Below are 12,827 nucleotides of genomic sequence, written 5' to 3'. Positions count from 1 at the left end.
GAAGAGTAGCTTTACTCAAATACTTGAGTACGTTTTTGACATTTTAACTTGAGTATTTCCAATTAATACAACTTCTACTCCACTATATTTCAGAGGCAAGTACCATACTTTTTACTTTTTACACAAATGCTTCATTGGCAGTTTCTTCCTCCCAAATATGATCTTAAATTATACTTACTCAATACATCAATTCACTTATAATTATTGGTTGACAAATCCAGTAGTATTTAAACTATTTTGATAAATGATTTAACCTAAAATATGGATATTTTATTATTTTCTGCTCTGTATCATATTAAAATAACCAGATTTAGATCTTACACTGACATTTAAATATATCATCTTGGACTTTGAGAAACTTTTAGCATCTTTTTTTTTAATACAATAAATGTAATATTCTTTCAGTTATAAGTGAATCTCACATGATATATCTCCCACATCAAATGAATGGAAGAAAACACCTCTCACCATAACAATTCCAACTCCTTATATGTCGCTTTTCCTATCCTCAAAAGGTATTCCCTGAGGCTTGAAACCTGACACAGTTACATCACAGTGTAATTGGAAAGCACCTGCAGTTACAGAACACAACATGCCATTAACGGTGCTCTGCAACGCGGAAAACACACCATCATTCACCACTTTTCAAGAAGAAAAACACGCCATCATTCACCACTTTCAAATACGAAAACACACCATCATTCACCACTTTCAAATACGAAAACAAGGCAACATTCATTTTTGTTAAACTAGCCGCATCTTAAAACCAGTTTAACACCCGGCATATTACGTACTTAACTTCCCAGATGATCTCACAGGTTCCACTTAAGTGTCCACATGCACTTTGTTAGGCATGAGTGCATGTGGTAATAACAGCAGAGTCATGGTAGGTAAACTAGCCAAAACAAATAGTCTAAAACAACAAGCCTGCAAGAAACACGACCTTTGTAACGGTTTTATTGAACTGTTGATTCATCTGTCATTGTAGAGGATGTCATTTTAGTAGAGCGGTCAATTTTACTGGACTGCAGCTGTTAATATTATATTCTTCTCTGCATTAAAATGTCATTAAACTAAGGTAATTAGCAGGAACAAATGTGGATACTTTATGTGTAAGGCAAGTTCCATCCATCCATCCATCTTCTCCCGCTTATCCGTGGTCGGGTCACGGAGGTATCAGTTCCAGCAGAGAGTCCCAAACGTTCCTTTCCCCTCATCAACCAGCTCTGACTGGGGGATCCCAAGGCGCTCCCAGGCCAGCGAAGAGATATAATCCCTCCACCTGGTCCTAGGTCTACCCCTTGGTCTCTTCCCAGCTGGACGTGCCTGGAACACCTCCATATAGGGAGGCGCCCAGGTGGCATCCTTACTAGGTGCCCGAACCACCTCAACTGGCTCCTTTCTACGCGAAGGAGGAGCGGTTCAACTCCGAGTCCCTCCCGGATGACTGAACTTCTCACCTTATCCCTAAGGGAGACGCCAGCCACCCTGCGGAGAAAACCCATCTCGGCCGCTTGTATCCGCGACCTCGTTCTTTCGGTCATGACCCATCCTTCATGACCATAGGTGAGGGTAGGAACGGAAACGGCCCGGTAGACAGAGAGCTTTGCCTTCTGGCTCAGCTCTCTTTTCGTCACAACGGTGCGGTAAAGCGACTGCAGTACCGCTCCCGCTGCTCCGATTCTCCGGCCCATCTCACGCTCCATTGTTCCCTCACTAGAGAACAAGACCCCGAGATACTTGAACTCCTTCACTAAGGCAAGTTGGTTTATAGAATGATGACGTATTTGTGTAGGTCAACGCAGAGGTTAGCATCGCAAGGGCTCATCGCGAAAAGCAACCATTGGATTTCAGTATATTGCTAATCTGCGACAAACACACGTATATGATACTTACACGTTTTGTCCAGCAGGATAATCTCCACGTGTTTTTATTTTAAGTATGAATGCAAATCACAGAAGTAAAAAGCTAACGGCTATAAAACAAATACATCACGGTCACATGACTTCACGTCACCACCACTAAGCTAAAGGTGGCTAATGTTCGGTGTGATGATGTTTAGTCGTCTCATTTTGTCACTTGTTAGCAACCAACGTTTTGAGACACAGTGATTCGCCAGTGGGGAATTTACTGGCGTATTCTATGTCGCAGAACAAAACGTGAAAATATATTCAGCTTGTGTTAACCACAGACCTGTTTTGCAGGCGTCTAACCAAAAACACGTTAAAATAAAGAAGGACTTTGAAACCAGGGAACAGAAAGTGGTAAATTGCTAACTCATTTCCGGGATGTAGGACTCATTCCTGCACCACTAGTCAAATAAATGAAATCATGCCTCGGTGATACGAGAGATCATATCAGGACGCCGGTGCATCGTGTTTCTTTATCAAGGGAATACAAAGTAAAGTGAGGAGATAGCAAAGACATGAATTAATGGCTTTATGAGATAATAACAATATTGCTGCATTGCACCATGGTAACCGATCCATTAGTAATAAAGTCAATTAGCCTATACATCTAGAGAAATGATGCAGAATAAAATAATTAGCATTAAGAAGACATGGTGTTGTTGACGAGTATTTTGATGTGATGTGGATTTCAATTGCAGACAGTCTGCATATCAAAGATGAATTAGGAGTATATTTAATTAGCTTGCATCTCTGTGAGGACAGGAGTGTTATGTTCCACAGAGCCTGATTCATTTCACACACACACACGACAAGTGAGGAGAAGCACAAAGACCACACACACACACACACACACAGATAGACAGATATAAGCAGCGATCCATGACTCAACCGTCAGACTTCTCACACCTTCCTCAGAGATGAGGACCAGAGAGGGGACGAGTCAAGATGATTGGGAAGGAGAGAAGGTGTTTGAAAGATAATAAGGCCTTCAAAAAGGTGAATGAGAGACTAATGGCGCTTTTCCACTGCAGGGCCTCGCTCGGCTTAGTACAGTATGGCTAGGCCTCGTTAGGCCTTGTTAGGCCAGGCTCACTTTATGCTGCGTTTCCATTACAGTTTAGTAGCTGGGGTAGTAACTATAGTAACGCAGTGTAGGCGGAGCCGTGACATCATCTTCAATGCGAAACACAAAACCAACATCAGCCGTTAGCTGTTAGCACTCAGAGCTCACCGCTCCTCATATCTGTTCAGAAACTAGACAGAAGTTAAACAAGTACAAACCACAGACTGCTTGTGTCATGGTGAATACAGTCGCTGCTTTATTTATGTCTGTATAGGCCGTTGTTGTGAGTGTGGACGGTCGGAGCATATACTGCGTTAGCTTAGCCAATCTCCATCTAGAAAACACGCATTTTAAAAAGGTGTTTCGCCTGCCGTCTGTCTGCAGACTTGTCAAAGCATTAATTCATGGTTTTTACTAACCGGTATCAGTATGTTGTTACTTCGGCAACATTTTGAAACGTGTATTACAATTAAATCTCTGTAAAATATGTTCATTTTGTTGTAGTTGCCAGCGATTCTCTCACTAGTTTAGCATACTCAGCCCGGTTGTTGCCCCGGAAAGAACCTCGATTTTGGAGAGCCAGAAAAACTGTGAAAAAGTACCCGCTAGCCGGAACTACGCCAAGTCGAAACGCAACCGGGCCTTAAACCACGCTCCGCGCTGTAGTGGAAATGCGCCATAATAGGCCTAACACAAAAGGTGAAAATTAAGATAAGGCCCCATTAAAACAATATATTCATCTTAGAAATGATAATTTTGTACACTATAAACAATTAATTTTAGTGTAACAAAACGTAAACAAGGGTGAAAGTAGAGATCTCCCTTGGCTGAGAATTTCATTTAACTTTGACTGATTTCTTCTTATTTTTTTTATTTTAATACCCTGTTTTCTTGGAATCTAACACGTGTGTAACCGCAGTTTGAAAATGATCCTTAATCTTTCCAGACAAGTATTTATGTTTGCCATGAATTACTATTTTAATATATAACAGTAGAATCATTATTAACTATTGAAGAATGTTTGTGGTCATTTGCTGTTGGGCTTAATGAGGGTGTAAGAGATAATCATTTGAGTTTCTCTTCCATCCTTTGTCAATTTAATGAGATTAATTGTTTTGTTTGTTGTGTTTATTGGGCTTTATTAAATGTCTGTGGCACCCAGGAAGCTAAAACGCTAATGGCGATGCTAATAAAGTCATAAATGAATGTGAGGTCACGATAATGTGAGAAACTGAAGTGAAACTAGAATAAAAGTTGAAAATAGCGACAGAGGGAAGTGACAGAGACGGGCGATTGTGATGGATAACGAGAAAGAAGGAGATGCAGAAGCGGGACGTGTGATACAATTGGTGTGACCTGGAAACTACTGCGCCGGGTGTCAACAAAGCCTCTGTTTTTAGCGAGTGTGTGTGCCAGTCGAGGGACCAGTCCCGTGCCCGGCACCAACACGGCCCGTGGTCCTACCACCACACACACCCTACACACACACACACACACACACACACCACACACACACACCACCCCGACACACACACACATGCACCCCACACACACACACACACACACCACCATACCAACACACACACACACACACAACACACACACACCGACACACACACACATCACACACACACACACACACACACACATCACACAGACACAATCACACAACAACACACACACCACACACACACCCACACACCCACACACACCCACACAACACACACACACACACACACACAACACACACACACCACACCACACCACACACACACACACACACACACCACACACACACACAACACACACACACACAACACACCACACACACACCACACACCACACACACACACACACACTCACACCACACACCACAACACACACACGTATTTTTGCAGAACCTCAGGCGGCTAACTCACACCTTTAGTAGCTACTATACACCCCCCCCCCCCCACACACACACACGTACACACAGAGGATCACAAGGGTCATTGCATCAACACATGCAAATAATCTGCTTTTGTAACCCAAAGCATGACTGATTACGGCCCACGTACTACATTAAAAATACACAAGGACTTCCTGAAAGAGCAGCCAAAATATAGCCGAGGTTTAGCATACCTTTACTGGAAGGCTACGGGCTATGCAACTCTTATCACTACCACGTATTATTATTCAAAGCAAGCCCCAACACACACTACATGCAAATCGAAGCCTTACTGTGCGAAAGCATGAAGTCCCACATATGCAAAGTTTTGCTAATCTGATTCTGTGAAACAGGAAATGAAGATATTATATACACAAGAAAGTGGAACACATTGCTCCAGTTTTGGGGTCTTTTACGCTGGCTTCCTGTCTGTCAAAGATAAAATACTACTGGTTTATGAAGCTCTGAATGGTTTAGGGCCGACATGTATTTCGGATTATTTGCTACACATGGAGAATCAGCGTTAGTATAGTGTTTGGAACCAACTCCCAGAAATCTGCAGATCTGCTGCAACTAGAACTCATTTGAAATCAAGACTTTTCTCTTTGCCGCTGCCTTCTATTAAATCAAATATTCATATCAACACAATTATTCTATTAAAGCTTGTTTTTATGTGCATTCTTTTGGCTTATTGGTTTTGAAATGGATGTATATGTCATGTTATAATGGGTTTCTGTTGCACTATATCTACTGTAAATGCCTTTAATGTTGTTTTTGCATAATGTGCTATATAAATAAACTTGCCTTGCACAAATGTCTTGTTTTTTTTTGGCCTACTCTTCCATACAGGGTATATGCAGGAATCCTGAAGTCAAATGTAAGACCTTTTAAGACCTTTTTTAAGACCCTTTCAATACATTTTAAGACCTCATCGCCACTTGGAGTTTTAACCAGTTACATTGGCAACACACTTTACCTCACATTTACTATATACAGTATTGATTGTCCTTCCTCCTTATCTTCCAACCATTTGCGGTATTTTTGGAACTTTAAGTATATTTGGAACTTTAAGTATTTTTGGAATTTACGGTATTTTTGGATCTTTAAGTATATTTGGAACTTTAAGTATATTTGGAACTTTAAGTATATTTGGAATTTACGGTATTTTTGGATCTTTAAGTATATTTGGATCTTTAAGTATATTTGGAACTTTAAGTATATTTGGAACTTTAAGTATTTTTGGAATTTACGGTATTTTTGGATCTTTAAGTATATTTGGAACTTTAAGTATATTTGGAACTTTAAGTATTTTTGGAATTTACGGTATTTTTGGATCTTTAAGTATATTTGGAACTTTAAGTATATTTGGAACTTTAAGTATTTTTGGATCTTTGGACCCTTTCCATACATTTTAAGACCTCATCGCCACTTGGAGTTTTAACCGGTTACATTGGCGACACACTTTACCTCACATTGACTATATACAGTATTGATTGTCCTTCCTCCTTATCTTCCAACCATTTAGACGCAAACTTGCATTTCCCCATAACGATGTTGCTTAACAACCGGCGTAAACGGACCTTCGCGCGCTATCAAGCAGTGAGCGCGCGATGTCCTGTTCAGATGACGTCAAACCCAACGGGATGCCATAAATAAACTACACAGAATCACACTACACACCTACGCAATGATTACATTCAGGCAGACTGTAGAATACAACCTCTTTGGACAATTTATATACTTATTGAAAACAAGCTACAAAATGGAATACCTTGGAAAATGCCGTTTAATACTTTTTAATAGCCTTAATTTTCGCTAAATTGATTTATCAACTTTTAATACTTTTTAAGACCCCGCGGACACCCTGTCTATAGCACTTGATGTCATTAAAACAGAAACAGACCATACGTTGACTTTATGATGGGCTACTTCCATGTTTCTTTTCTGTACATGACGATAGTATTTGCGGCTGATCACAGATCCTTGCTGCAGTATGTTTGGTCCTGTTTGATGTGGAGTAGATGCTAACAGCTGCTCTGTGAGGCTGACGGAGGATTAGCTTTTGTTCCACTTGACACACCAGCTTTTTTTTTTTGTTGAAAGAGGCAGCCTTCCTTGGAAACTCTGACAAGGAGGAAACAATGAGCAGCTATCATTACACAGCCAACATGTTATGGACGTGTTTTTCAATATTTTTCCATCGTAGACAACTGTCAACATGTCATGTCTGCATCTACATCTACCAGGTCAATCTCATATCGTTGAAATACGTCCCTGAAAATGATGAATCACTACAGGAAATATTTGTGATTGCTGCTGCAACTACTAATCCACAAAATGTCAAAAAATCCAAAATATGTTCCAAAGCTCGAGGTGACATCTCCAGATTACAATATTACCATCTGAGAAGCTGATAGAGAATATAGTAATGTTTTGTGATTGTTATGGGTGTAACACATTTTATTGATTTATTTATAATTATTTGTATTATTATTATCTACCTAGGGGGTGCAGATGTTTTCATTACTTTTTTTTTAATATAATTTTAATGAATTTTCATGCATGTCTTTCTCACTTCTATTGAGTGATTATGTGTCGTTGTATTTATTCTCTTGCCTTTTTACCTCCTTGTAGTCCATGGAAGAATAATAATACAGATTATTACTATTATTAATTCCTGCCAAGGGGCTGCAGATGAAAATGAGCTAAACAATCTTTATTTTTAGATTAGTATTTGTATGCTTGTTCCATGTTTAACAAAGACATCGTGAAAACACACACACACACACACACACACACACACACACACACACACACACACAGATCTGTCTCTGAATGCAGCGGGGATGGCTCCCACACACACTGCTGATTTTTCAGTATTGGTCTCGCAGCATCTTGCCAAACCACCATCTATCTCGCTCATAAACAAAGGGCCACACATCGGCGGAGAATGACACACACACGAGCCTGGAAATGGAAGACATTTCTGGGCCCCGGCTGTCATCATCGCTGCCGAGGTGAGCGGGTTTCTGGGGACACTGAGCTGCGGTAAATGACACGCTGATGTCCGCCTCGCCAGTTTATTCACCCATCCATCCGTCTGGACACACACACACCGAATGCTATCCGTTTAACTATTAATACATATGGCACACACACGTTAAAGTTATCAAGAAGTATCAACGCCAACACACATCTTGCTACAGCTTGTTTCAAAGCAGCTCATATCAATTGACAAGCTGTTTACCATTGTATTAATCACCGTTAATCAAAACTCATATCATTATTTTAGAAAATAAGTTACAATTCTTCAGTCCAGCTTCTTAAATGTGATATTTTTGTGGGTGTTTCTTTCATTCTCTGTGAATTGTGAACTGCCTACAAACTTTAAAATGAAATGTTTCACCATTGTTCGATGGAGAAAACAATTGACAGACTAATCAACAATGAACATATTTGTTTAGCAGAAGCCTCTACATCTACAATTAGTTAACTGTAGCAGTATATGTTCTATTGTGCATTGTTTTTTTAAAGATCAGTGTTATACGTATAATGCTCTCTCTGGAGGGAACTTCGGGATTTTAGCCTTTGTAGACCATTTACACAACACACTACAGGAAAGCGCTAACCCAAAAAAAGCACAATAGGTCCCCTTTAATTCTCTAAGACTGTTAACGGACTATATTTAAAATTGTGGATATTAGCTAGAAGTCATCTAATTTCTCACCATTTTATAGATTGAACAATCAATCGTTCTCAAAACTGATCAGATGAATCAACGATAAAGAGAATTGTTAGTTGTACTCCCACAGTTTCTATAATAAGTTAAGTATAGCAGTATATGTTCTATTGTCCGGATAATTATACCCACCTCGGGTTGTAAGGTCAGTGCGGGCGAGGATAATGCCATCCAAACACACTCCGAGGGCAGGGCTTTCCTAGGATTGTGTGAGTCAAACCGTTTCAACACACTGCTTGATATTCATACTCAAAGCAAGGACTGAACACCAAAAGGTCAGTTCAAGGTCAGTACAGACGTTCCTCATTTGTCTCTGATGAGAAGCTGTGTGTTTTCTCAGTAAAAGTGCCGTTACAACGCCCTCTGCTCTGTGGCGATAATACGTCGATGTCAGTGGGAAGATAACCGGAGACAGAGCACGAGTAATCAGATTAAGACACTTTCCACATTTGAGAAGGAGTGGAGGCAGGAGGGAGACAAAGACAGAACAGGTGCGAGGCCTCTGTTCTGCTTATTGGTGGTTATTGGAAATAATTGAAAGCAGGAAATATGTTTGTTTTTTTCTTTCGGTGCCAACAGATGTCAAAGCTGCACCTGCACCGCCACATTTATAGAGCGTACATGTGAGAGGAGGGGGAAGTTAGGACAGTGTTGACTCTGCGAGTTCCTGCAGCTGGCACACATGCCTTCGTGGTGAAGTACAGCAGGAAATAAAAACTGCTAATCGGATTACTATCTGATGTGGAAATACCTAAGTATGTATGCCTATGGGCTGCTACTAACCATTACTGTCTTTATTTAATATTCTGTCAATTATTACTTGATTAATCACTTTGAAAAATAAGATGACAAATATATCCTATACCTAAAAAGTCACATGTTTTGCATGCATCTTGACCATTCAATAATAAAATAGAAGATTTTTCAATTCTTCTCAAATAGGAGAAAATTAATAAATAATAATACAAATAAATATAATACAATATTTGTTTGAGTTTATATTTGATTGCCTTTATTAGTAGTTGCTTTGGATAAAAGCGTATATAAAAGTAAAATATGTATATAGTAACTTTTGTATGTTTATTTGTATATCTCATTTTATTCAAATGTTTTTACTTTAACCTTGCTATCATGCTGCTGTGACAAAATGTTTAGGATCAATAAAGTAAATCTAATTTAAAGGTGGGGTAGGTAATTCACTTCAGAAACACTTTTTGTTATATTCCATGGAATGCTCTTAACATCCCGATAGCAATGAATACATTAAATGCTTTGACAATAAATACATTAAAAAAATGTCATCTGTGGAAGCCGTGGCGCTGTAAAAAGCACGACCAATCATCTGAGCCGGCCCGGCTAAAATAACTGGATGGCCTACCTGCCTGTCAGCCTTCCATCTCGTGCACAAACTTATCTAGTGCCTTCATTGGTCATGTGCGCGTTCGTGTGTGTTGGTTTCTCCATTCTTACCGACCCTACCTTTAATCACAGTTTACCAAAGCCCGAGCTGCTTGTTTTATCCACCAACAGAAACTCAAAGAGAGGTATTCAGTTTACTATTACACCAGAACACTTCTTAATCAATTAATGATTAACTTATGAGTTGTTTAAGCTGCTTAAACGGCGAATGGACAGGAAACGCTGCGAGTGAGTGACCTCAGAAATAAAATAGGAAAACCCCGTAAAGAACACGTTATTCTGCTCTTGATAAGACTCACACGCTCCACTTGTGACGACCAGAGTACGAGGGATAAATTAGGTCAGTATTACCGAGTGTGCCTCAGTTAACTACTTTAATGGTTCATTTTAGATCATCCAATCACTACGTCTGCTCTAAAAAACATGGGGCTGCTTATCAGCTCACTGGGCAGAGAGGAAACTACAGTACAGCACGTTATTACTGCACAACATGTCCAGCAGAGAGTCACATAAACGTCTGGCTAAAGATGGGGCAAGGTGCAGTACAGGAAATGTGACGTCATCAACAACAAGTCGGGCCATTTTTCAAGGATACCAATATACCCTAGTATTTCAGAAACGCCTCCATTGGACTCCTTTGTTTACTTCCAGAAGATATCACTGTGTAACACTCTCCTTCTATGGGCTAGCGCTCCAAACATTACGTGATAGGCTAAGGGGCGGGACATCTCTAAGCGGTTGACCAATAACAACAGAGCCGGCCAGCTAACCAATCAGAGCAGACTGGGCTCTGGTTTCAGACAGAGGGTGAAAAGAGGTGCTGCAGCACAGACAGTATGAGAAAAATAAAGAGCTTTTGAACATTAAGCATGGAGACATGTAGAGACACTACATACTGATATGAACCTGAAACATCAGCAGGAGAGGACTCTTTAAAGTAGAGACAACTACATACTGATATACACCTGAAACATCAGCAGGAGAGGACTCTTTTAAAAGTAGAGACAACTACAATACTGATATACAACCTGAACATCAGCAGGAGAGACTCTTTAAAGTAGAGACACTACATACTGATATACACCTGAACATCAGCAGGAGAGGACTCTTTAAAAGTAGAGACACTACATACTGATATACACCTGAACATCAGCAGGAGAGGACTCTTTAAAAAAGTAGAGGCACTACATACTGATATACACCTGAACATCAGCAGGAGAGGACTCTTTAAAGTAGAGACACTACACTGATATACACCTGAACATCAGCAGGAGACTCTTTAAAGTAGAGACACTACATACTGATATACACCTGAACATCAGCAGGAGAGGACTCTTTAAAGTAGAGACACTACATACTGATATACACCTGAACATCAGCAGGAGAGGACTCTTTAAAGTAGAGACACTACATACTGATATACACCTGAACATCAGCAGGAGAGGACTCTTTAAAGTAGAGGCACTACATACTGATATACACCTGAACATCAGCAGGAGAGGACTCTTTAAAGTAGAGAACTACACTGATATACACCTGAACATCAGCAGAACAAGTCTTCTATAAATGTATTGCCAGGTGTTGGCACAAACTCTAAACACCATATTCACCGACTGATAACAAGGATCACAGTCAAATTGTCAAAATCATTTAATCATACTTCTTTTAGTTCTCAAGAAATGCTCCTCTCCTGTCGAGAGCTGCTGTCAAGGTGTAAGGGCATTGAGACAAATTGTCTTCATTTCAGATGCAAAACAGCTGACGGATGACCCGGTGAAAGCTGATATTGACGTGCAGCTTACACCTCAAATCAGATGAACCTCTTTACACAATGACTGCAGGCCAAGAAAAAGTTCAAGAGTGCAGTAGGGAGGCATAAAAGATGCTAACGCTTAGCTTCAGTGACACAAAGAGAAACACCCAAAGGGGCCTTTTATGTGGTGCACTCCAGACAAGTTTCACAGTGTTTCAGGAGCTACGAGGAGCTGATACATGAGAACTGATGCAAGTGACAGTGTACCGAGGTGGTCTGACACCAAAGTAAAACATGCTGGCTGACTTCCACACATTCCCCGCCTGTCAGGACGAGATCCACTCGCCCAGATTTCTGCAAGTCAGCGCTTCATTCCCAAACCCACACACACACACACACACACACACACGCGCTGGTCTCAAGGCAGGATCGATTTTAGAGCCCATCCTCTCTTTGAACTGAGGGGGAGAAGGTCAAATGCCTCAGAGGAAGCGGGCTGCCAGGGCAAAGTGTCATGTCTTTAAATGTTCCTTTTTCAAAAGCTTCAGCAGCTACAGTATGCACATTCTGCAAAACTGTTAAGGTCGGTAGCTTTTTATTCAACCTTAAAGCAATGTTTTTGTAACTCAGTTTCAGCCTCACTATACAAACATATTCACACTTTGGTCTACTCTTTTTTTTCATTTCCACTCAGCTGTATCAACACAGCTCATACAAAGAAGAAACACATGAATGAAAAGAGTACAAATGGAAAAGAAAACATCCAAAGATTCTTCTTTTAAGTTATGTGCTTTTGGTGAAGTACAGCTGTTCTTGATGGTCCTCTGCACGACTTTGAAACAAACCCCAACTAATTTGGATTATTTTTTAACTAAAAGTGCAATTGCCATATATTTCACGATATTGGACGGATTGATCATTCATGACTTATCAGGGTTCATAACACTTTTTCACCAATGATTTTCAATGACTTTTACCTAATTTTCCATGACCAACAAAAATTACTCTTTCTCAGC

At 40.2% G+C, this 12,827-nt stretch overlaps 1 protein-coding gene across 1 annotated transcript in view; it reads right to left on the bottom strand.

The window, feature by feature from the left end:
- Nucleotides 1-12,827, bottom strand: part of pik3cb (phosphatidylinositol-4,5-bisphosphate 3-kinase, catalytic subunit beta) — a 97,631-nt gene that overhangs the window by 66,036 nt on the left and 18,768 nt on the right. The gene's annotated exons all lie outside the window — the stretch shown is intronic.

This window comes from Trematomus bernacchii, unplaced genomic scaffold (assembly GCF_902827165.1).
Source record: "Trematomus bernacchii unplaced genomic scaffold, fTreBer1.1, whole genome shotgun sequence".
Taxonomy (NCBI): Eukaryota; Metazoa; Chordata; class Actinopteri; order Perciformes; family Nototheniidae; genus Trematomus; species Trematomus bernacchii.
This window is presented reverse-complemented; position numbering and strand designations above follow the sequence as displayed.